We start from the raw sequence: 25577 nt of genomic DNA on the forward strand, positions 1-25577 counted from the left end.
ATACGAAAAGATGACAATGGAGAATCTCCCTGAAGAACATCAGAGAAAGCGAGAAATCTTTCAATGCTGTCTAAATTTTTAATTACCCTTGAGCGGTAGTTAGACGAATCTGCTATAGCCTTATTGTCTAACTGCCATAATAGATAACCTCTTTTGTCTATTGTGGAAAATTCCTTTGGAGATTTATGAAATTAAAGTTTTACGAAAGATTTTTATCTTTTGCTTCTTCTTGACACTCTTTAGGCAGTGAATGTATTTGTTAGTATTCTTTTGTACAGAGAAACCTTGATATTTGGAAGAGGTTCAATTCGATATGTGGTTCGATTCAATTCGATTCAAAAACATTATGATAAATGATTTTCATTACAGTTGAAAGTAATGCAATTTTTATGTTGTTTTGGGATATATTTCGCTATAATCTCGATTAATTATCCAGGTTCCTTAGAGATTTCAGCCTTTAGTGATCAAAACTGTTTATAATAATAATAACAATAATAATAATAATAATAATTGTTGTTGTTGTTGTTATTGTTATTGTTTTCAACAATTTACTCCTCCCATTTGAAAATGGTCTGGTGGTTCGCATTTAAAATGTTTTCTTAAATTCCTTTCTGATATCCTACATGTTAATGTTATATGCAAACATTTTTATATTTAAATCAGTGGTTTTTTTTTTAGAATAAGGGAAGGATGTTTCATTTAATTCTTATTTGATTATACCTGTGTCATATCCATCCTTTCACATCCTTTAAACCACTGTTCCGATTGTTCAGTGAATTTAACTCTCTCTCTCTCTCTCTCTCTCTCTCTATCATTTAAAGTGGGGTGTTCGTGTCGTGTTAAGGATAGAAAGACACAATTATCGAAAATAAACTATCCAGATCCCACTAGATAGAACTGATTATGCAGAAATGGAATACATGAAATGAATTTATCGACGCTTTGCTGTGCCGTGCACTTGTGCATAATCCTTGGAGTTTCCGCGATGAACCTATTGGCTTACCTAAGCCTAACGAACATCCCTTTGCTCTAGCAGAACCTCACAATGCTTCTAACGCACAGTTAGATTGCAATTCATTGGTTAAGTCTGCATATTTCGCTTAATTCGCATCAGATTATATTTAAACTAAAAGCTAGGATTGCCTTTTAATAGATAATTAACAACGAGCCTAATTCAAAACTATTTGAGAATAACTGCACGACCAAAGTACTGTACTACTAAGATACATTTCAGTCTTAGTGATAGTCATTATTCATGACGTGCCACAAGTATCGTTGTGATACTGGTAGTATGTCATGAATTTAGAATTAAAACAATTCGCTAGCGATTGATTATACATATTTTAAAAGGAGATTAACCAAAATTTTCATTAATAATGAAACATTTCCCTTTTTATTTCAATATAAGTCCAAATTTTTAATTTTTAAATTTGAAATTTATAGCTGTCATGAGAAATGAATATCAAAAGGAATTAGAGTTTTAATTAGTATTAAAGTTAAAGTCACATAAAATTAAATAAAATTATATTTTTTAATTTATATATACACAATGAAGATGCAAAGTTTTCATACACCATATTTTTAAATAAATCTTGCTCGTTAACAGTGGGATGCAATGCGTCGTTAACAACCAGGAATGTTTATTTTAGTTCATATGTTATTATTATTATTATTATTATTATTATTATTATTATTATTATTATTATTATTATTATTATTATTATTAGCAGTAGTAGTAGTAGTAGCAACAGTTTACGTATTAGATTAGAGTAATCTTTCGATTAATGCGCCTCCGATTAGTGCTCATTTTTATTCTATACCCAAATTCGATTAGTGCGGCTGTATACTCGTACATCTTAAAAATAAATGTTACAGATTTTAAAATTTTTCTATCTATACACTTTTGTGGCTAACTGTTTTAAAAAATTACTCGCCAGGATGAAATAATTTAGTTACCGATTTAAAACATTTTACAAAGTTATTTTTAATGGCATACAATACTACAGTATTTTCATGTACCTATGTTCCAAATTTATCTCCAAAATTTATGTAGTTCTGGTGATTACATAGCATTTTGATGATCATATCTCGTGCCTCCTTTGCAAATGTTTTTTATTGTTTTTTTTTTCGTTTTTTTTTTCATTTTAAAATATTTTCCCAATCTTTAATCATGAGTAAAAGAATTAGTGAGCAAAAAAGTGGAAATGTGAAAATGATTAGAAAAGTGATCTCATTGGAAGAAAAACTTGAAATAATAAAGAAAAATGAACTCGGCGAATCCATAGGAAAAGAACACAAAAATTGGTGAATCAACTATAAGACTAATTTTAAGCAAAGTTGCTAACTACAAAGAGAAAGATAAGGCTGCTTCAAGTTCATCATGCATGCACTAGAAATCAAAGTATTATAATGAGTGAATTAAAGAGACTTCTTTCTACATGGATCGAATATCGTAACCAAAAACGGATCCCGCTAAGCACTATCCTTATTAAATAAAAAGCATTAAGCAACCTTGAAAGAAAGGGCTATGAATGACGGAAAAGAAGAAGAATTCCACGCTAGTGCTGGGTGGTTGGATCATTTCAAAAAGAGCAATAGCCTACATAATGTTCTAATCACAGGCGAAGCTGCAAGTGCAGATAAGTAGGTGGCCGCAAATTATCCAGATATTTTGAAGAAAATTGTGGAAGAAGGGCGCTGTTGTGACAATGACCAACAAATATTTAATATCGAAAAAACCGACCTTTCTTGGAAGCGAATGCCTTCCAAAACTTTTCTGGCCAAATCAGAAAACTCTCAGCCTGGTTATAAAGTCGCAGTATGAAATTACTGCTAGCAATAAGCGAGCCGTTTGGAAGCACATTGTGCAAATGATTTTAGAGGCTTTTCAAATTAATCTAAGTTAATTCAATCTCATTCTGAGAAATTGAGCGATTCCGACCTGCTAAATTTAGATGCACAGCGCGAATATCCTGAAGAATATGAATAAAATTTAATCACTGACAAGCCCAAAGAGATTCCACAGAAACAGTTTTTGAAAATATTTTTTGTACAATCAGAGTTTTTAATCAGCAATGCTTAGAGGCTGACCCTGATGAAGAGAAAAGCAGTAAAATTTGCAGAAGTAGTAGAAGAGCCAATAAGGTCATACCGTCAGTTGTATGAAAAAACAGAAACAGAATGCCCGCCAAACTACGTTAGCTCAATTCTTTGTTAAGAAGTAGAATAATAAATTTATATTCTGAATATGTTTTATTGTCTTTCAGCTTCATGGTTTTCCTTTAACTAGGTCCCGAGATACACCCTAATTATTTTATTTAAAAAAAATTAGGGATCAAAAAAGAAATTTGAGGGATTGCTGTTTATGTATACATATTATTATAATTTTTTTTATATTTTTGTTATATGTTTATTTTATATTTTATATAAAATTTCAAATATATCCGAATCAATTGTCTAATGGTGAGATGCGTAGGAACTTAAATGACTGCGTGCAATATTCACTTTTTTGGAAGAGCGCAGACTGTAGTTAGAAGTGAATAGAAGCAATGGCCATTGTTATGGCACTTCTTGAATCCCGAAACATCAACTTTTGTCCAATGCTCTACCTATTATTAACATTTCTATTCAATGAAGATAACCATTGCCCATCCATAAAATATTTCAAGCAATATCTTGTTCCCCCCCCACCCCACCCTCACTTTCCGTGTAAGCAACTCCAATACGTGTATCACTACATTTGTGACATTACGAGCGGATCTTTATTTGGAAAGACCCCCACTTTATCTCCAAAACTAACGAATACTACATCGTTATCAATGTAAGATTCAGCGAATATATCTGTTAGTTGTAAGGGTATGGACATTTATTTCCGTATTCGCCATCGGGATTCAGTACAACGTCTGTCATTCTAACAAGCAAACATTAAAGTAACATCATACAGCGGGCTATCAATATATTCCTGAATATGCAACTTCCTATTCAAAACCGCTCTACATTGCCTTTAAGATATTGCGGATCTCATGGAACAATTTATTTCTCCGTCCGTGCAAACATACTTACCGAAGAAATGCTGCCAGGAAAATAATTTTCTGAGGTGAATATTTCTACGCAACGTACCAACAGATATCTCAACTTTCTTAGTATGTTTTTATCATGGCAGAAATTGAAGTATTAACATATTGTATTAATTATTTAAACGATATTGATAGCTCGCTCTTGCAATGGATACATAACTATTTGCTAAAATAAATATAAATAAAAATGAAATTAAAAACAAAATAAAAACTAAATAAAAACGAATGAGTAAACAAAAACTCTTTAATTAAAAATTCCTGATAAACTTTTTCAAGTCCTAGACTGGATTCAAACCTAGGACTTTCAAATCGGCTGAGCTACAGAGGCTCTGCATTATTCTTAATATTCTTCTTTATTGTAATTAAGAGAAAATCTTTCAACCATGAATATCACTGCAATATTACTTATAAATCTGTAGTTTTGATTCTTTATATGCTTGATGAAATATGCCAATGAGTTTTGATGTAATTCTTTTATCATTATATACTTCTGTCTCCTGACAAACAGTACTCCTGAATGAATTATTATTCAGATATGCTGCTTGTTTCTCTTTTTTAGCTTTTTCAATTTTTTATTCTTTTCCGAATTTAAACCATTCTTCTTGATGTTTGATTTTTCGTTGATAAAGTCATTAGTAGCTGCTTCAGTAGATGTTTTGTTAACAACGTTGTTTTTTTTTTCGTATTTTTCCTTTATCTTGAAAAGTATGTTTATTAGTTATCTCGACTATATTTTTTTTTCATCTCATAGTAATAATCCAGTGACTAGATGAAATATGTATACTAATTTTGTATACTTGTGCGTATTCACATAAATGTACAAAAAAATAACTCGTTTTCTGTAGTGTTTTGGTGTTAATTTCTTTCATCTTGTCCATGTTTTTTTCTTTAAAGTCTACTCATCTTAGCAGAGATGAGTATAAGAAATACCTGAAAGTGTGTGTCCTCCAAACACAATTAAATACATATCCTAACATATTTCTTTCTAAAATAAATTCCAATAAAACTGTATTTGAAAATATCGGTCTCTGCGAGAGAGAATTACAAGCATTACGTAATTAAAATTTAACTGTATAATTTAACAACATCAGTAAGATAATAAATTTGCAAGAAAACTGGATAAATGAACATCGCTAAAAGCCAGACATCTATTTAACCAACTTTGAAAAGAAATGCACGCATAATTAAGAATAGGAGACGCGTCGTTTATTACCAGCACCCTTTTTGTTACCTAGTTTCCTTGTAGCAATCGATGTGGGGGGGTCGAAAATGTATTTCCATTGTGATAAGAAAAACCCAAAGAATAAAGAGAATTATTGTCTAGAAATTTTCCATCATATCCGGTCAGCCCTTACAACAACACATTTAATAAAATGTCTTAATAATACAGAGCAAAATAATTACATACTTACCAGACACTGGATGCGAAAACACAATATATCAATTAGTAACTTACCTCATACAAGATCAAGGAATAAAAGATTAAAAGAAATGCACGTCTAATTTAAAAACGTATCCGTTGTAATGGAAAAGACAGATTGAATATTAATAATGTGGGAGGAAATAAAAAAAGAGTCAGCGCAATAAAGTAAGAGCAATAGTATCATATTATACTACTTTAATTGAGAAAACTCGTTATATTATTACAACTGTGGCGAATTTTCTTCGTTAATATCTTTTATTTTTCCTCAATTTTGTCTGATACTTTAAAAAAAGTCTTATTCGTCAAAGTACAATTCTTACGTGTTGCAAAACATTCTGAGATATATATTTTCCGGAAAAGATAATGTTTTTCATTGTGGGATGGGGCATAGGGGATTTCTTAATCTTCAGATATCAGATGTGGAAGTACGTGATTCTGTTACCTTTAATGATAACTGAATATCAGTATAACTCGCATGTTTCTAAGATGCGAAAAACAAAGTAACGCAACTCCCGCACGCGAGTACATCAAAATAACAACAACAGTATGCTATAGCAAATGAGCATCTAAATGAACTGATTAATATTTACCTTATTCGTTTTCTAAAATAACAAACACTACTGTGAGCGTTTTTGTAAAAATATTAACTATAAATATTAATAGTAAACAATTCCAAATCAGAATGATACTAAAATAATTAGGAGCTAATTTAACGAAACTATATGCTAATTCAGTGAATAAGACGAATTAGTGGTTCGATGCAATTTCGAGGTGGGTGAGTTCGTTTCTTGTGTTCTTAATGTAAGGAGCATATTCATGACAGTGTGAAGCCTTAGCATGTTATTTTTGTTAAGGTAAACGTATTATTATTATTAAGCAGAGAGTAAAAGAGCTTTCTAAATTACATTATATTTTTACATTGTTTGTCTCATTATTAGTTGAATAATAATTATGTTAAATTAACTATTATTATTTTAGAAAATGGCTTCAACTCTCTCTCTCTCTCTCTCTCTCTCTCTCTGTACATGTACATCACACAAGGCGGCCATGTTCTGTCCCCTAAAATGCCAATGTGAATCCTGCTGTGTCATTCACATTAAGTAACACAATATTCCGGACCATATTTTCGATTCCTGTGGATTGCTGGGACAATATATATCGACTGTCCTATAATACAGTGGTAACCAATGTTTATTTTATAGTATTACTTTGACACGCAATCAATCAGCGCTGCAAATAAACAAAATTATCATATTAATTATATAAGAAACCATACAAGAATATCTAACGCTGTTAACAAAAAAATAAAAACGATTATTTGTTACACAACATTTTGATAACTCGAATGAGAAAAAAATTCATAAATTACAACCAAAATAACTTTTGATACAGCAAAAAAAAAAAAAACACTGTGAGTATACGCAGAACATTTCTGCCTATAAGGGTGAAGCATAATGCTTTTATAAGCCCTGCTATCTGATATGGTTACTGTGTTGGGAAAGTTTATGAGCTAAGTGCTCTGCCGGAGTAGGTGCAAGTTATATGTCGTTGGATGGCCTTTGTTCTCCTATATTTAAAGAAATCCGATTCATCGTAGCTTGCTGCTTGTTGAACTAGTTCATTAATGTGAAAACGATGTTGAGAAGAATTTTACTGCTAAAAATTGCAGGATAGAGTATATATATATATATATATATATATATATATATATATGGGATATTTGTGTCTAGATGAAGTTGAACACCTCTGATATACCTGGCTCATTTAGAATCATGAGTAAGCATTTGTTTTGCATTTGCTATAGTTTAAGGATATTTGTGCTTGAAGTGTGGCTCCAGCGGGAGACGGATAAGTAATAATAGGACGAATCATCAACTGGTAGAGAAGCAATTTGATTTTAGTACCTAGTTTACTATTCCGATTGATAAGAGGGTAGAGCTGTGCGATGAATTTGATGCCTTTTCACATGAGGCTTTTGTATGTGGGCTGAAGGTTAGTTTTCTGTCCAGCAGTACCCCAAGATATTTGACTTCTGCTTTCTAGGAATTTTTGATAATAAACAGGAAGATGTCTTATTTAGGAGATATTGAATTTTTAGTGAAAAGCATGGCAGTGCTCTTTTGAGGGTTTACTTGCAATCTCCACTTGGAGAACCAGTGCTCTAATTTAAGCAGGTTTTCTTGCAGTTTCTTGGTGACAAGATGTCGTTTAAGAGATCTATCTAGTATTGCTGTGTCGTCAGCGTAGAGGGCTATGACAATGACAGTGGATTGTGCTGGATGGCCGCCATGTAAATAGAGAAAAGTATCGGTGCCAGGAGGGACCCCTAAAGGCACTCCTGCCAAGATCCGTCGCTGGGTAGATAATGCGCCCTTTAATTTGACTTGCATTCATCTGCCACAAAGAAATGACTTTATAAGGTGGACCAGATCCAATGGAATGCCGGCTAAAATCAGCTTGTATAGTAGTCCAAAGTGCCATAGTTTGTCGAATGCCTTTTCTAAGTCAAGAAAACCTGCTCCAGTGTATTGATGCCAATTGTAGCTGGTGGTAATAAACCCGATCAGTCTATGGATTTGTTGAGTAGTGCTATGAAACTGACGAAAGCCAAACTGTTCTTTTGGAAGGATATTTGACTTGTTTACAGAGACTTAAATTCTGGAAAGGATAACGTTTTCTGCAATTTTTCCCAAATTAGAAATCAGACTGATGGGACGATAACTTTGAGGTATTTGTGGATCCTTTCCAGGCTTATAAATATGGACCATGTCTGTCAACTTCCATGGGGAGGGAAAGTATTTGAATCTGAACATGGCATTTATTATTGTAGTAAGATGAACGCTAGTCTTTCGGGGCAGCAGGGTAATAACTTTATCAGATATGCCCTCAGGCCCAGGAGTTTTTTTATTCTTTAAATTATGTATAATGTCATAAATTTCAACTGGAGAAGTAGGTTTGAGTTGGCTGGTACATGTATCACACCATTGTAACACGTATCTGACGTGGCGGGAAATTTTATAAATATGATTGAAGTTTAGGTTATCATATGAAGGGCTGCACTGCTTTTCTTAATTTTTACTATAGTTTCGGCTTTTTAAGCATCTGAATGAACAATACCTAGATCAGATTTGAGGGGGGGGGGGATATTTTTGCTTTTGATATTTCTTAACAGTTTCCAGGTGGTTTGGTCACCGGGTGATATGGACGTTAATTTGTCTTCCCATAATTTGTTTCTGTGGATTTTAAGTGCATCTCTCACTGCACTATTCAGTTTGTTCAGTAACCTTTTGTCTTGGGGTGCCCTTGTGTTATGGTATCGTTTTCTTGCCTTATTTTTTCCCTGATTAAGTTCATGATATCATCTGGTAGTCGGCTTGGCTTAGAAGGTTGTATTTGAGGTGATAGATGATAAGGCTGTGTTGATTTGTTGAGTAAGTTTATTGACTGCAGATTCGACGTCTTCCTTGGAGTAATTATGAGGAACAGGGCCAATGCGGTCTGGAAGCATTTTGGATAATTTTTCCCAAAGTATGAAGGTGTGAAGCGGAGGGGGAAGTCCCTTCTGAATACCCAGTTGGAGCAGAATAGGGTTGTGATCAGAGGTTAAGTCATTTAGTGTTTCCAGGCTGTACTGAAATTTAATATTCTAGAGGACAACTATATCCAGGACGTCGGAGGAGCCAATCGGACTGTGATGAGTTGGTACTGAGGGGCCAGCCACAGCTGCACAGTAGTTAAACAGGATGCAGCCATTCTTGTTAATAGATTTACTGCTCCAGGCAGGATGTTTTGCATTTAAGTCTCCCGCAATAATGACCGGCCCTTTAAATCCTAGGATTTCATCCAAAGCTGAGGTTAGCAATGTTTTTGATGGCGATTCTAGGCTGTGTAGATTTTCAGGTTTCCGACTGAGTTTGTGATGACATTAATTCCTGTGATTTCGAGGTTAGCTACAGAATGATGGTTGATGTAGTTTTTGATAAGGATGGCTGTACCACCACCACCTCTATATTCAAGTCTGTCATTTCTGTAAATCTGGTACCCTCTGATTTTGGGGTTGTCAGCAGCCCTCAAGTGCGTTTCATTAATTAATAATATATCTGGGTTATATCTATCATTGAATTCTTGGATTTCTAGTATTTTGTTTTTGAGCGTTTGCGTTCCAAGCAACAATCTTTAGAGAATCTGAGGTGAGTTTTTTCCTATACATCAGAGAGTGCAGATAAAATGGACCGGGTTTTCTGTAAAAATCTTTTCAGAACAACAACAACAACAACAAAAAGTACTTTGTGATAGATTTGAGTTGCTGAAATCCTACAGCATATTTGCAAGAGAAGAGGTCATGATAGCTGTATATTTGAATGTGGATTAGGCAGATTCTGTGGACCACGTCAGCATATATCCTTGTTTGATGTTGAAGGTTCATCTTCTTCAGGGCTCAGTTAATGGTAGGTGAGCACCTGTCGCCCTGTTCGAACTAGTGGGGAACAGAGGAGCTTGAGTTTCAGGAGCTCTCGTTTTAGATAACGAGGTAGATTGACTGTTCGGTCTCAGTCCGTCTGTTTTTTGGGGATGGTAAATACACCCTCTGTAGTTAGCAGGTGAGGGCCGCCGCAGTTATCACACTTAACCGGGGTGGGTTTTGGCTTGGTACAAATATTTGTGGGGTAGATCTCGCCACATTTTAAGCAACTGTGCTGAGTTTTGCACAACTTCTGGACATGGCGAAACTTTTGGGCACCTGTGGCACTGCCCAGAAGGAGCTCTTTTCCTCAGGGGTTCTGGCGTGATTTTAAGCCCACAGATCGACTTTAAATTGTATATGTTTTTATAAATATTATGGATCTCCACAAGAACTAGCGGCATGTGGGTCTTGTTTGATCTATACATTGTGCTGACCTTTATAGGAGGTTTATAAAGATTTTATTCGCTTAGTATTGGTGTATTTAATTATATTTTGTTGTTGCTGTTTTTTTCAAAAACTGTCTATTTTTCTTTAATTAATTTTAAATACATCTACGTTATTAAGAGTATATATTTTAGCTTAAAACATTATTTATGTTATACCTAATATATTGCTTAGATATAAATGAATAGTTGCTTGCAAGTATTTAAAATTCGAGGTCAGATGCTGAACAACGCATAAAATCTCAGCGGAACTTAGCAAATAATGCCAAAAGGACATTCTACGAAAAATCGAAGTTTGTGGCATATCATTACGTTAATATCTTCCATTGTTGGCTACCAGTCCATTTAGTGACGCACCTCACGTCCTAAAAATTTGGGTCATTTTCCGTATGTTACTGTGTCACAAGTACGTAATGGGTTTGGCGCGTTGCCATGTATGTGAAGGATCATCCGGTTGTCGATTTTTTCTTATTTTTCGTAGCATTGTCATTTAGCGCAACTTCTTTGCGAACAGTTTCTCAAGGACAAAGGAATGCTAATAATAAGGGGGGAAAAAAGCTGGAATTCAAGTTAAAATTCCGTTCTCTCTCTCTCTCTCTCTCTCTCTCTCTTTTTTTGAGTATATTAGAAAATTCACCAAAGAGCTTTTTGATTGCGATCTTTGTTCGCCAAGTCCATCAATACTCGTTTAACTCTAGAGTAGGTGCTGTAAATCTGCTTTATATCCGCTACTAGACTCTTCTCAACCAGTGAAGAAAACTCGAACTTTTAATAATGTATTTTCTTGCTTATGTTAATATGTAATGTAATTTGAAATATGTACACAGGTTGTCAAAAGAATTATTCCCTTTAATTTATATAACGGTGAAAGATTAAATTGATAAACAAGGGTTTATACGAGCTAACATGCACGCGCTCACGCGCAGGCACGCACACACACACACACACACACACACACACACACACACACACACACACACACACACACACACACACACACACACACACACACACACACACACACCGAGGTTATTGTGTTAATAGGCTCAAAGATTGCCATTTTCAATAATTATTCAGCCCAATATTTTCCACTAGGTGATATAGTGGTCTGTCTGTTTATAAATCATAGCGAAGGACCTGTAACACGGAGAATTGCTGTAAGAATATTGCATATTAGATGCATACAAAACAATCATTAGAGCAGGGCTATGCCTAAATTTGAAAGAGTTAAATGTAGAAAACTCGCCTCTATGCAATAGTATTTGGGGCTCCTGGTCATTTGCAAAAGCTGCCAGGGGAAATTTCTGTCCATCTCTGCTTCCGCCTGTCCGTAATCCACATGGTACAATTGCAACAACACCTAAAGAAAAAGTTGATTTTATATATATTTCTTGGAGAAGGTTAAGGGGAACATGAGTCCCAATGCTCCGGGTAGAGATGGAGATGATTTTCCTTGTTCGTATATGTACGAGGCGGATGAGAATAATGATTCCTTGCATACATCACCCACATCTGGACATGGAAATGTTTGGAGAAACGTGTGCTGTTGTAATCGACATTTCCAAGGATTGATAGCGAGGGCTTCTCAGCAAATTATCATCTTATTGTCAGCCTTCCTCCCTTTGTAACAGAATTCTCAGTCTTGAGAGAGCAATAGACTGTTGCTCTCTCAAGTCATTCACTGCAATAGTGGAGGGAGTTCACTCTTCAGATTTCTGTATTAATGAAGATGTTCTACAGGGCTCTGTTATTTTGTCCACCTTCTTCCTCATTTATATATACGCCCTTCGCTCATTGACATCAAATCCTAGGTACAGTTTTTCTTTTCACGATAACACTCTCCATTACTTCTATTTATACGACAAACTCTGTGACACTCAAACATGTCGAACTTTAAGATCATCTGCAATCCGTCCGTTAAACTTTCTGATCTTTATATATTCTTAAATGGAGATGATGACAATTTAGTTACTTTCTATGCTTCCAAAACACAGTTTTGTCTTTTTCTCACAAACGACCTTATTTCTTTTCCCGCTTACTTATGATAATACTCAGATTAAAAATACAGACTTCTTTTCTCTATACACCCATTAACGCTATAGAAATTTGAAATCTTCACAAACCCTCCAAAAATTCTTCCTGCGGTCCAGAAGACAGCATGTTAATTAGGTATTTCGTCTAATTAACAACTCCTTCCCTCTCTCTATCTCTCTCTCTTTCACATACACACACAAACTCCCTCCGGCCACTGTCTCACAGATGGTCACTTTCCACAATACGACTCTTTCTATAAATATTTCTATAGGCACTGTTGTGTAGAACAGTGCCTACAGAAAAACTAACGTCTAGCATGTCCCCTATTTCTATCAAATCTAAATAACACCAAACATCCTTTTATAGTTAAACTGCTGACTCACCATGCCTGTTACTCTCATTCATCTTTCATTTCATCTATCTCACTTGTGTAGAATAGTCTTTTCCTGGAAATACTCATCCAAGACCACAACCTCCAGCTCTTCAAGTGAAATATCAACAGACTGCTGCTCTCTTGATCCCATCCCAATCCACACACGCCATTGATTTGCTATAAGCTTTGTGCCCTCTCGTGTGTGGGAATGATAAATTGATATCATATAAATACCTCACGCCATCAAATAATGTTAAGTAAAATCACATAAAAATGCTATCCGGTAGATTTTAATTATAAATGCACAGCAGTATGAAACTATAAACACTAAAACTCATATTGCTACTCGAAAGTATAAGCCATTGCCATAAAGTATGATTTTGCTCGGCTCTCCTCAGCCTGCAGTAGAAAGCATGATCTCTCAAATAAAAAAGTCAAATACCTGATAGGTTGAAATATGTGTTAACAGGTTTAGTGAAGCTTCTGGTGTACATAAAAAATCGATAGTACGACATAGAGCTTATTTATGAGTAGTTTAGATCATTGCTATGTATAGGGATTTAAACCTAGAGGATTTGTAAGTGTAGAAATGAATCACTACAGGGTGCATCTCACTATAGCAATATTCCGTTCTTCTTTGTTTTTCCTTTTTAATGTAAAATTATATTAAGAAGAGTTTTCCATTTTAATTATTATCAAAATGCAAATGCAAACATATAATCTGATTATATAAACCACTGTATTTTTTTTTTAAATTCAGGGATTAAAAATGCCTGTAATGATAATTTGGATTTTCAAACTTTATTTTAAAGAAAACATATTATATCAGTTAAATGGTTCAAAATATAGTCGTTTGATGAATGCTGTTAAATACTGTTAGCAGCAATGCAAAATGGTTTCTATTCTCTTTGACATAAGTCTCCTTCTCTTGACCTAATTGTAATAGTACATTTCTCTAATTAATCGATTTCTCTAATTTCTCTAATTAATCGATTCAGTTGTCATTAAAAATTAGATAACAAAATAAAGTAGTTGAATAAGTGGAACTGGGAATAGTCAGCTGCTGAAATTTTCTGTATTCTAATTTATCTGTGCACAAAACAATAATAATAATTTTAATAATAATATTTTTATTAAGAGTATGATTACATATTGTGATTGCATATTTAAATTACATGTGATACATACATACATACATTTCATTACATTTGATTACAATAAATGCATACATTACATTTCATGCATTTGAATCCATATGATATATGAAATCAAATGCATGAAATACGTTGATTACATTTTTTAATTCAATCCTTTTTTATTATTAAAATTATGATTACATATTTACAACTGGTTTAATTCTTTTTTTTAGTAACATTGAAATTCGTACAGATTTTCTTCTTTTTAAGTATAATTTATTGATAATAGTTACTGTAGTTGGTAATTTATTGTCTCTGCAGTTGAATAATATTGCTTTTTTACAGCATTTATACACTTAACAATGAGTTATGTGTATTTACAGTTTTCATTTTAATATATTTAAGCGCTGGAACTATAGCACTTAAATGTGATATATGGATTTTTTCCCTTTTTTTTTGATGATCTTGGTTAAGATGTAATTTCTCAGCTTTCATCCCCGAAGCTTATTTGTTAAGCTTATCTGAGAATGACACCTGTTAGTTATTATTTATTGTTTTGTTCGCTGTGTTGGGAAGTAGGCTAATGTTTGATTAGGTCTGATTTCCACCACAGCCGTAGGTTGAGAAATACACACACACACACATACTCACACGGTAATTTGGAATGTCTTGACGCGTCGCTGAACTGGAAAGCCTGAACTAATATATTGTGTTTCATTAAGAAGTTTGTATGATATTTAGGGTGCGTATTTCTTGTTCATAGTATGTCCATAAGGCTCTTTTTAGGCTACTGTAGTTTGTAAGGTTCTTATATTCAAAAGCTAATTTATTTAGCATGTCTGGGATGTAGACGCTTCGTGTGGCCTATCCGTAGTGATTGCTGTATTTATATGTGATATAATTAGTTGTCTGAGGTCTTGTTATATGGTATGTATTTCTGACTGTCCTGTAGTTGGCATCGAAATAACGTTTTAACAAAGCTGCATAGTGACATAAGTGTTTTGCTGTCAATATTTTGTGTTCTGACACTGCAGTGTATATAAAGTCGCTATAGTCACTTTGTTCCCAAAAGGTCAGTTTCATCATTTTATACGGTAACAATATATTAAAAAGCTTATATTCAAAAGAATCTATTTAGTTTGTAGGGTGCACAGAAAGCATACGTTGTTATAGTGTATCTTAGTATATTTTGGCACAGTGCTTTGTATATTAGTGTTTTTAGGCGTATGGGAACTATGTCTTTTGACCTGTAGAGTTTACGAGTTATTGTTCAGAGTTTGTTGTGTAGATGGTTTATGTGGCTATTCCAATTCATATCTGCATCGAAGTAAATTCCAAGGTATAGTATTGTTTCAACCTGAGTGATTGTAGTAGTTTTACTGTTCTCTGTGGTTTTTTTTTATGTTGGAAAGTGGATGTTGGATGGTTATATATTTGTCATCAACTGGTCGAGTCAGTGGATTTCTGATTATCATTAATTTTGTCTTTTTTGAGTTTAGGTGTATGGAGTTTTTCGTGAGCCAGTCTGTGATCAGATTTATGTCATGTTGCGTATTTGTTTGGGCTATGCTATTGCTATGGATGGATATTATAGGTGTGTCATCTGCATATTGGAAGATCTTGCCTTTGAGAGGCAGCTGATTAATATCGTGCATATAAATGTTGAATAGAGTTGGAGAGAGTACAGCACTCTGTAGCACTCCACGGGTTAATGGTAGCTCTCTACTTCGGTTTGACTCGATACGTGTGATATACTTTCTATTTTGGAGGTAGTTTGTAAACCACCTGTGCAGAGAGCCGTCTATTACAACATGTTTCAGCTTTTCTAATAAGGTTTGATGTGTGAGTCAAATGCTTTAGTTAAGTCGATAAAGACTACCATGGCAATTTTGTACTTGTGTAAGGCGGTATTAATTACGTCCGAAAAATCTTCGTAAATAATAATAATAATACGTTCATTGAAATATATCCATGCTTAATTAATAATTATCAAATGTTTATTTAACTACCTAACTAAAATCAGAGGGTTGTAATCCATATATTTCGAAGGACCGATTGATCAAATGAAAATGCTCACGATTCCACAGGCCACGAAACCTTGTTGCTGTTGGGCACGAAAATCGAGCGCCTTGGTATCACTGTGAGAAGGAACTTTTATAAGTCCTTTCAGATGAAGAAGAGTTAACTAATCTCACGAAAATGGAAGGGCTGTTTCCCCAGGAAACTTCGTCATCTCGCAAAAAATAGGCAAACTGTTGGGTAAATGCACTAGATCTAATTGATTTGTTAATAATTACAGGTAAACAAAATTTAACACCCGTAGTTAACTCCTAAACATAACATTCTCACTATACTTATGGGTAGTTTTACAGGAAATAGGTTTTTAACATTGCTGATATTTCGATTGTTTCATTACTATCAAGTTTTTATTATAAATGAATAAATACCAAGCATTTAAAAAAAAATCCATAAAGTGAGAATTAGTTCATTTCTAAATATGCAAATATAAAAATAGAAGTTTTTCCCTCCATACCTCACAATTTAAAAAAAAAAACAAAAAATACAGAATTTCTGGTAATACTAGCTCAGTTCTAGTATTGAATTGTTTCTATCATTTTATGCAATGAAAATTTCGTGTTTATATATTAAGTGGCAATTTATTGAATTAAGTTCTCAAACTACATGCATTATTTCTAAATGTTTTGATGAAAAATCCACAGCGATTTTTCGTCTAAAAATTTCTCCCATTAAGATTTGTTTATTTATCTGTTATTTGAATTAACTTTACATCAAAACATTAAAAACTATATATAATCAGATAAATTAGATGGAATCTTTTTTCTAACAGTTGAAAAGTGATGGCAATACACCATTTTGTTTTTTGCATATGATAACTAAAAATGACATTACTAGTATTTTGTTGTGTTATCCTATCGTGTTTAGTTACATTATTTCTTATTTAATATATTTAATATAAATATATATATTTATTAGTATATATTTAATATATAATATATATTAATATATATATTTATTATTATATTATATATTTAAAATATATAAAATATATATATATTTATTTATATATTTTATATTTAATATATATATATATTTATTATTATATTTACTATATATATTTATATATTTATTATTAATATTTAATATATATATATATTTATTATTATATTATATATTTAAAATATATATATATTTATTTATATATTTTATATTTAATATATATATTTATTATTATATTTACTATATATATTTATATATTTATTATTAATATTTAATATATATATATTTATTATTAATATATATATATATATTCATGCATATTATTCATTTAAAAACATATTAAAATCACGTTATTTATATTTATATAAGAAAGAAAATTTGTTTACTAAATAAATGCTTGTTAGCGTTAAATAAATGATTATACTCGAAGGTATTTCTTCAGAAGTCTCTATTGGTGCTAATAAAGAATAAATAACTAGTCTTACACCATATAGGTAAGAGTAATCTATATCCACGTGCGAAACAAACATTGCAACAACAGGTCATATGCTAATATTGCCACTTTGTATCTTCGAAAGATTGTCACTTCATCGCCTTCACTGTCTCTTAGGTATACTCATGAACCACGGCATCGCGTAACAGCAACAGTTTCCAATCTTCGGGTTGAGTTAGATGAATATTTCGAAACTCTGCGCTGAATAATTCATAATTCTACTGGCATAAACAAGGCACAAGAACGTGGCATGAAAATGTATTATTGATTTCAATTTGCGTAATGAAGGCAGCAGATCTATGAGAAGTCAGGCACGGTGCTTATTTGCCGGTGATAATTTATTTAAGCCCGAATGCGAAAGGAACAAGGAAAAATTTTCTAACTATGTACTTAGGCACGTTCGCTGCGGAACGTTTTAGCAGACGCTGAATACCCCTTTCACTTTGTGGGAAGAGAGAGAGAGAGATAGAGTAGATTTTAATTCGGAACGACAGCATGACATCAGGTCGACTGCTGCTGACGAGAGACCTACGGAACACCCACTCATTGAGATTTGTGCTGCAAGATTATAAACAATTTCAGACATAAAAACTAGCAGTTTGAGCTTAACAAAATAAGTCTTTGTTCTTAAATGTAAACTTGGTTCTTGTAGATATTTGTCAACGAATATGGCTTGATGTAAGTATTGCTATTGGTATTTATGAAATAGGATTAGTTAAGACTTCAAGTTTACAAATTTACAGTTAAACAAGGATATCGTTGTGTATAATCTTGAATTAGACAGTAATGCTGAGTACCTAGTATAAGTTTTTCTTTGAGTATTACTTGATAATATATCGTAGATAATATTAGAACTGATCTCTCTTTCTTTAGGTTTTTTATGTATACTAAGAAAAAGTTAATACGATCTCTAAAATTTGATGTATATTTCTGTTATCAAAGTTAAATATTGCTAAAATATTCATACTGAACTCAGATAGTACAGTAGTCTTTATCTTTTCAATATTATTATCATCATCATACTTTACAAGGATTTAGGCCTAGTGTGGCCTGCCTTAGAAGTCATTGTTGAATCTCTTTAGAGAATGTCCTGGTTTTCTTTTTCCTGAGGGTTTGTAATTTAAGGCCTGTTTTGGTAATCTTTCTGTTTTCATTCTTTCAACGTGTTCCATCCATTTATGTTTATATTTTTTAATTTTTTCTATTACTGATTTCTTACTGAATCTTTGCAATAAACCTCTACTTATACAGTATACTTGGATGGAATTTAGTATGTTAAACTAGCTGGAACTACGGAATCCTACATATTTGATTTTCGGAGACCCCACTATGAAAGTTTTCATAAAAAAATATAGGAAAAGAAATTATGACAAGAAACGTTTTTTACGTGCAGAATATTTTAATCAAGAAAATATATGATATATAATATTACATTTGTAATATTACATTACTAAATATAATATCACTAAATAAATGCACAAATTGCAATGAGGAATATGAGCTTATATCTAATGACAAATTTTCTTTGTCTGTTAGAGAGAGTCTTAAAGTAGGCATTGAATTCAATCTATTTCGATGTTTCATTAAGGCTGCAGTGACTGTTGAGGATTCGCTTTCTCTTAAATACAATGAAGAAAAACGAAGAAAGATCCTAAATACTGTTTCCCTTAAAGACCTGTATTCTCTATGAATTCTTACCCAAATTTTATCAAGTGATCACTGCTTAAATATCACAATGTTTTATCTGAGGATCTACCAGCATATTTTATTCATTCTTAGAACATTTGTTGTACTACTGATCCTGGACCGATCCAAAACCGCTGAATACTTTCTCTTTTCGTCCTAGCTTCAAGGAAAAACAGTCCTTATATCTAATAACAGTATTTTCAAATAACAGTATTTGTATCATTATACTATATATAGAGAGCATGCAAGGCACATCTAAATCTTCTTCCATGGTTTTATATATATATATATAACTTAAACTATTTATTCTTACTGATTAATAAATAAAGAATTTATTAGCTGTTTTAGCGATCAATGCTATGATTCTTACATTACTCGCCATTAATAAAAAATGTAATTAATTAATTATATTACCGAATAAACAACAACCATTTGTCCCAGACATTGTTAGCAACTAGTGATTTGGTGACATAACTTAATTGGATATATTTTTTCAATCATTTCGTAGGCAGTAAAATCCTATAATAATTTGTCAAGCAGCTTCTAATTAGAACAGTACAAGGTGCATGCTACCATTAACAATGTATTCCTGTTTGAAAAATGAAAACATAACTACAATAGATTATAAATAGATGTTTTTTTATTAAATTTTATACTAAAACATTGATATTTATAAATTACATTCTAATTTGATTTTTTATTTTGTTATTTAAATAAATAGGATTTATATATTGTGAAGTTATTTTACACCAAATTTATAAAAATATATTCGAAATATTAAATAAAATCCTTTTTAACATATATAATAATGAATACCTGCAATGTTATTCGAGCTAACAAAAGTAAAGTTTTATTATCCGCATACGTTTTATCAAGCCAGGTAAACTTCAAAAATCTAATTATTAAAAATTAATTTGATAATGTCTATCCTAGAATGAGTTGTGCTCGTTCATACTATCAACACTTATCAAGAAAACGAATAATCGAGAGCGTCTCTAGTCAATATCTTTTGTGTGATTCGAACTCCATTTATACACCACCTAACAATTATATAATGTTGCTTCGGCTACGCTATCGGTTCTTCAATAATAGAAAAAGCGACGAATTTTGGTTTATCCAGCTTTTGTAATCGGCGAACTTTAGTGACTTAATCCCTGTTGGGATTCAACCACTTATTTCGAGATTCGCCAGACTGGTCTCAATCGATTTGGCAGGACACAATTCAGTTTGGAACGAAGTTTCTCGATTTATCGCTATTAATTGATGATTTTTTCCTTCATTCTCTCTTTTTCTGAGCAAGAAGTCTTGGGGGAAAAAGTGAACTGATAAAGCACTCAAAGACTGAAACAAGTGACAGTTGATTATTTTTGCTTTATGGGTGATTTCAGATCCACGTGATAATTGAAGAACTACTTCATCTTATTTATAACTTGATATGCTTTGAATATTGTATCTAATGCTTGATTCTGTGCAGTAGTTGGTAGATTAATAATAATAATAATAATAATCTGCGCTACTTAACAGACCTGCAACTTTCCCAGATTGGCTTTAGAGACCATGCTGACCCTACGTGTATTCTTTTGGCCTGTTTGGAGATGAAGACCCTGAATTTCTGGGAAGGAAACCCTTTCACTTCCTTGATGAGACTATGTTTTTTTTTTCGTTTTAGACGGGATTCGACTGACTTGGGAGGAGAGGCTGTGGCTCTGTAGTTAGTACGTTGTAATTATTTCAAGAACTTAAACGAATTAAATAACTTAAAAATGTTCGAAGAATTTCTTAGTGCTCCAAGTATTTGAATACTTATTACTATCCTGAATAATATACATCATATATATCCCAATTATTGATTTGTCTGGATATTGAAAAGTATTTTCTCAGAAGATTAAGATTAAGAAGATTACGACTCCTTAATCTTCTCTTAACGGATATTGAGATAGTAATATTTTCTTACTGTATATTATAGAATATAATTTATAGACATAAAATAAATAAGATGGCATTATTTTATCAGTTTTCAAAATTATGCATTTATATACTGTCTTAAATAGGGTTTTAATCTCTAAGGAATCAAATAACTATAATTTCATGGTTCTAAAATATGATCAAGGTCCGAATATTTGTTGGGAAATATTATCTCCAGACGCTGTACTATGTATTGACAGATCTAAGAAGTAATAAATAAATAAACAATATAATGCAACAGTATCTACAAAATACATGTACTTATTTCATTTAATGTTTTATAAAATGAGTAGTTTAATATGTTTATTAATATATTCATTGTTTTGCTTCTGAATAACTGAACTTTTTATACAGTTATCATTAATCACGTAATTATTCAAATTAAACATTAAGAATGAAATGCAGTAAAAAATTAACCTCTCCGAAATGCAAATCAGCTTTGTACAGGCATGTTGTGAATTTTGCTTCACTTTATCACGTGATCTTTCTCCAGGTGAAGCGCCATCTCGTAATCAGTTGATGAACTTTCTTAACGGATTTTCCTTTTTAATAAATATTGCCCAACACATATAAATATAATTAAGTATCCTTGCCACCTTGTACTTAATTATATTTTAAAAAAACGCGAAACTGTAGTCTCACAAATCAGAGTAGACGCAGTTTTCATACAATTCATTTGTCATACTCTCGAACTTTCAGCTTTAAAAGTTCGAGACGTTTAGAATTTAAAAGTTCAATAAAGTATCGTAGACAGAGACAGCATTTGTTACCAAAATGCTTAGTCTCTGTCTACGATACTTTATAAAATATACAGGCAAATCGGCGAAGAGAACACAATGTACAAACAAAAATGCTATTGGCGGGCGGTAGATGGCACTACGTGTAGATGGTGGATAGTGCTAACGTGTGTAGATAGAGGATTAAGTGGTGGAAGCCGTGTGGTTTGTGCAGAGTGTGGAGTACCCTCCCACGATGAGTCCTTAGAATCCTTGGAGGAGTGTCATATAATAATAATAATAATAATAATAATAATAATAATAATAATAATAATAATGTAGCAAATTAATATAGTTTCATTATAATTGGTATCTTTTAATGTGTCTATGGTGTTGCTTTTGAGGTAAATATTATGATAATAAAATAAATTATTATTACTATTACTATTTCTCTAACCAGTCAGATGTGTTTCATATGTACACTGTTCATGAAATTGTTATGAGTGGTAGATTTAAGCAGTTTACATATAGACTCAGTGATGGCATAAAGATCTTTATTTGAAAAAAAAAATTAGTCTGAATGTTCACAGTTTTTAAATATTTCTTGATTATCAGAACATAATCTTTGCTTTTCAACTTTAGATATACTTGATATTTTAGTTGTTTAATTTAAGTATTTCCTAGCTGTTATTGAATATGAAATAACCGATAAAAGAAGACACGCAATAAGACATCTAAAGAGAGAATACTTTATATCAGGAAATATTCCGACACACAACCTCGTAGTTTTGATGATAAATTCGTACTCTGCGATTCCCAGTTTCTCACTTACTGATTACAAGAAAACCGTTCATACTTCAAAGTAGGTTACAAAACTTTCATCTGATTCTGAGTAAGGTCTCATTATTAGGACCGTACACAACTGTGTGCTTCTCGGATATGGGGCATCTTCAGTCATCTACACGCTCGACCAGAGAATGGACCCATTGAATGGATCTCCAGACGGATATAATGTATTTTCCAATAATATCTGCTTTCGCATTTCTGGAATTCCATTTGGCGTACATTATCGAATATATCACTTAGTGTTTGATAAATATCTTAAGGCGTGACCTGATTCCAACTTCAAAAATTCTCTTCCTAATACATGATGCAGTGCACACTTTTTTTCTTCTGTAAAAAAAACAACAACAACAAGTCTTTGGACTTGCGTTTTGCCGATTGTGTCGAAATTCCACAAAATTTTCCTGCTCCTATTGTTGAGTTTCGTTTGCATTCATCAGAATTATACATCAGAGAACATTACGCTGTTCCAAGAGATTGAAAATCTTCAATTATTCATCCTATAACGAGGAGACTTGCAGATATTTAAATAATTTTATCTGCATCTTTGAATTGGTTTTAATCGTCTTATTAAATAAAATACAGGCAAACAGATTAGATTCACGCGGAAAGCAAACCGGCCAGGGAAGCACGGACGCACACACCCATATACACAGTGTAAATTTTCTTCTCCTGAGTAAAGATAATGTGCCATTAATTAATAATAATTAATTGTAATTAAAAATAAATAAATATATATATATATATAACATTAAATCTTATAAACTCCACTCAACAAGCTGTGGATTCGTATCTTGCTGTTGTCCCATGGATATTTGTGAATTTCATTTTGTTGCTGATGATTTTCATCGTCCGATACGAAACCGCCGTCCTACTTACCGGAGGCCAGAAATGTAACCCTTAGCCCACTAACGCTACTGAAGAACTGGCACCTGCTTCTCTTCGCACATGGTATTGATTAAAACTGGCATTCCTGTCAGCAGTCCGTTTTTATTGATATTGAATAAGTCAAATCACTTTAAAAGAAACCTCATCAATACTAGAGGAAAACCTTTCCCGCAGAGTTGTTCTTTTAGCTTAGTGAACAGATCAAAGTCTGGAACACTGATCTCTGGACTGTACGGAGGGGAGGGTTGGCGTGAAGAAGTGCTTGCCCTTCATGCTTTTTCATAGGATATAATTTTTACAAAGCATATGACTTCGCATTATCATGCAAAATAAGGACTCCTGCTCCATCAGGATATTGTTGCAATTTAATTTTCCAGCACTTCACCATCACTACATTCTCATTGTAAATCATGATCATCATAAAAAGTCCACTCCGATAATTGTTTTTTCAATTCTAGTTCAAAGTTCCCATACTCATATTTCATTTACTGCAATCAAGACTACTGAATACAGAAAAAATAAAAAATAAAATAAAATAAAATAAAATAAAAAAATATATATATCAAGTTTTTCTTTTCGCAAGTTCGAAAACTCCAGAGACGATATTACAAATCAGTAAATAGCCAATCTCTATGAAAAGGATAAAAACAAAGCGGCAAACCATCATCAAAGGTCCTTGGAAAAGATGGCGGAAGGAAATGATAGAAGAAATACAAAAAATAAGAACTGTTAAAGAAGTCTAAAGGAGGAAAAACTAAATGGAAAGCGTATTTCAAAGTAATCGCATTAAAAATAAAATGCGAAAGGTATAAACACGATAAACAGACTACAGTGAGGCATCGTGTATAGAATTAGGAAAAGGATACAGAGGAGAGAGAGAGAGAGAGATTCTCGTTATTCTAATACACTTTACTATGAAGGAAAATATTTCGATAGACATAATAGTAATGATAACTCACTTACAAGACTGTAATTGCGGTGCTGCGATCACAGTTGTAACTTAAATCTCTTAGCAGAATTAAGAAAAAAAACTTAGCTGAATATAAATATAGAAAGAAGACAGATTTATGTACCAAACTAATATTTCCTTTTGATTTACTTATAAATTTCTTTCCTTAATCCTCCTCTATGTTTGTAAGTATATATATATTCCTCCTTGCAGCGTTGCTATGGTAAAATATGTATGATATAATATTTTAATGTGCATATTATGTATTTATAAAATAGAGTTTAAATTAAAAGAGTGGAAGAATAACAAAACAATTTAATTAAAGGCTTTGAGAATAATTACGTTAATACTGAACGATACACATTTACAAGACAGAAAATCGGTTTGGGGAAAAGATATTGAGACGCAGTGTAATCCACTCGACTACCAGATCGTCAGTTAGTCATATAAATTAATTGATGATTTATTAGTAATTATGATTTCTTCTTTTATTTGATAAATGGAATCTATATTTGAGATCTGTTGTCATTTAGTATTACGACAGGAATATCAGAAACTAAGGCTTCAAGGGTAGTATGTTATGTCTATATAGTTGACTGTATTGTTTGAATGATTGAATGGCAGTTCCGAATGAAAACTGCGAGCCTTAAAAATCATTTTTGAAAGATCCTTTGTAACCAGCATAGAAATAATTAAGCCTCTTTTCAAACAGAGACCATTGTCGTTACCAGTTTTGAAGCATGTCAACTGCACCGTTGGCATGCTTCAAAAATTTACATTCTTCATTTAGTTTTATTTTTCAATAATTTATCGTTGATCACATTGGAGATATTCGGCTCGTTATTTCGATGATGTTCTCTACAGATAGATGGATAAGAATACAAATGTAATTTCACGTACAATGTTGATATATTTTTCGATTAAGTATATAAAATACGAACCTTCCACTGATAAAGAATTCAGTTAGAGAATGATCAGATGTCATTTGGCTTTTTTTATTTTATGTTATTTTTCCTTCCAAAATTATATAATTTCATCTAGACTTGGTAAATAATTTTGAATTTAAATT

At 32.4% G+C, this 25577-nt stretch overlaps 1 long non-coding RNA gene across 1 annotated transcript in view; it reads left to right on the forward strand.

Annotated features, from left to right (window-relative positions):
* The first annotated feature begins 6094 nt into the window (after positions 1-6094).
* LOC150104008 (uncharacterized) overlaps positions 6095-25577 on the forward strand; it is an 80257-nt gene continuing 60774 nt past the window's right edge. The window contains exon 1 of the long non-coding RNA XR_016548726.1: positions 6095-6274. This is a non-coding gene — a long non-coding RNA (uncharacterized LOC150104008). The remainder of the gene's footprint in view (positions 6275-25577) is intronic.

This window comes from Typopeltis vanoorti, chromosome 8 (genome assembly GCF_054136105.1).
Source record: "Typopeltis vanoorti isolate ZY-2024b chromosome 8, IOZ_Tvanoo_1.0, whole genome shotgun sequence".
NCBI classification, from domain to species: Eukaryota; Metazoa; Arthropoda; class Arachnida; order Uropygi; family Thelyphonidae; genus Typopeltis; species Typopeltis vanoorti.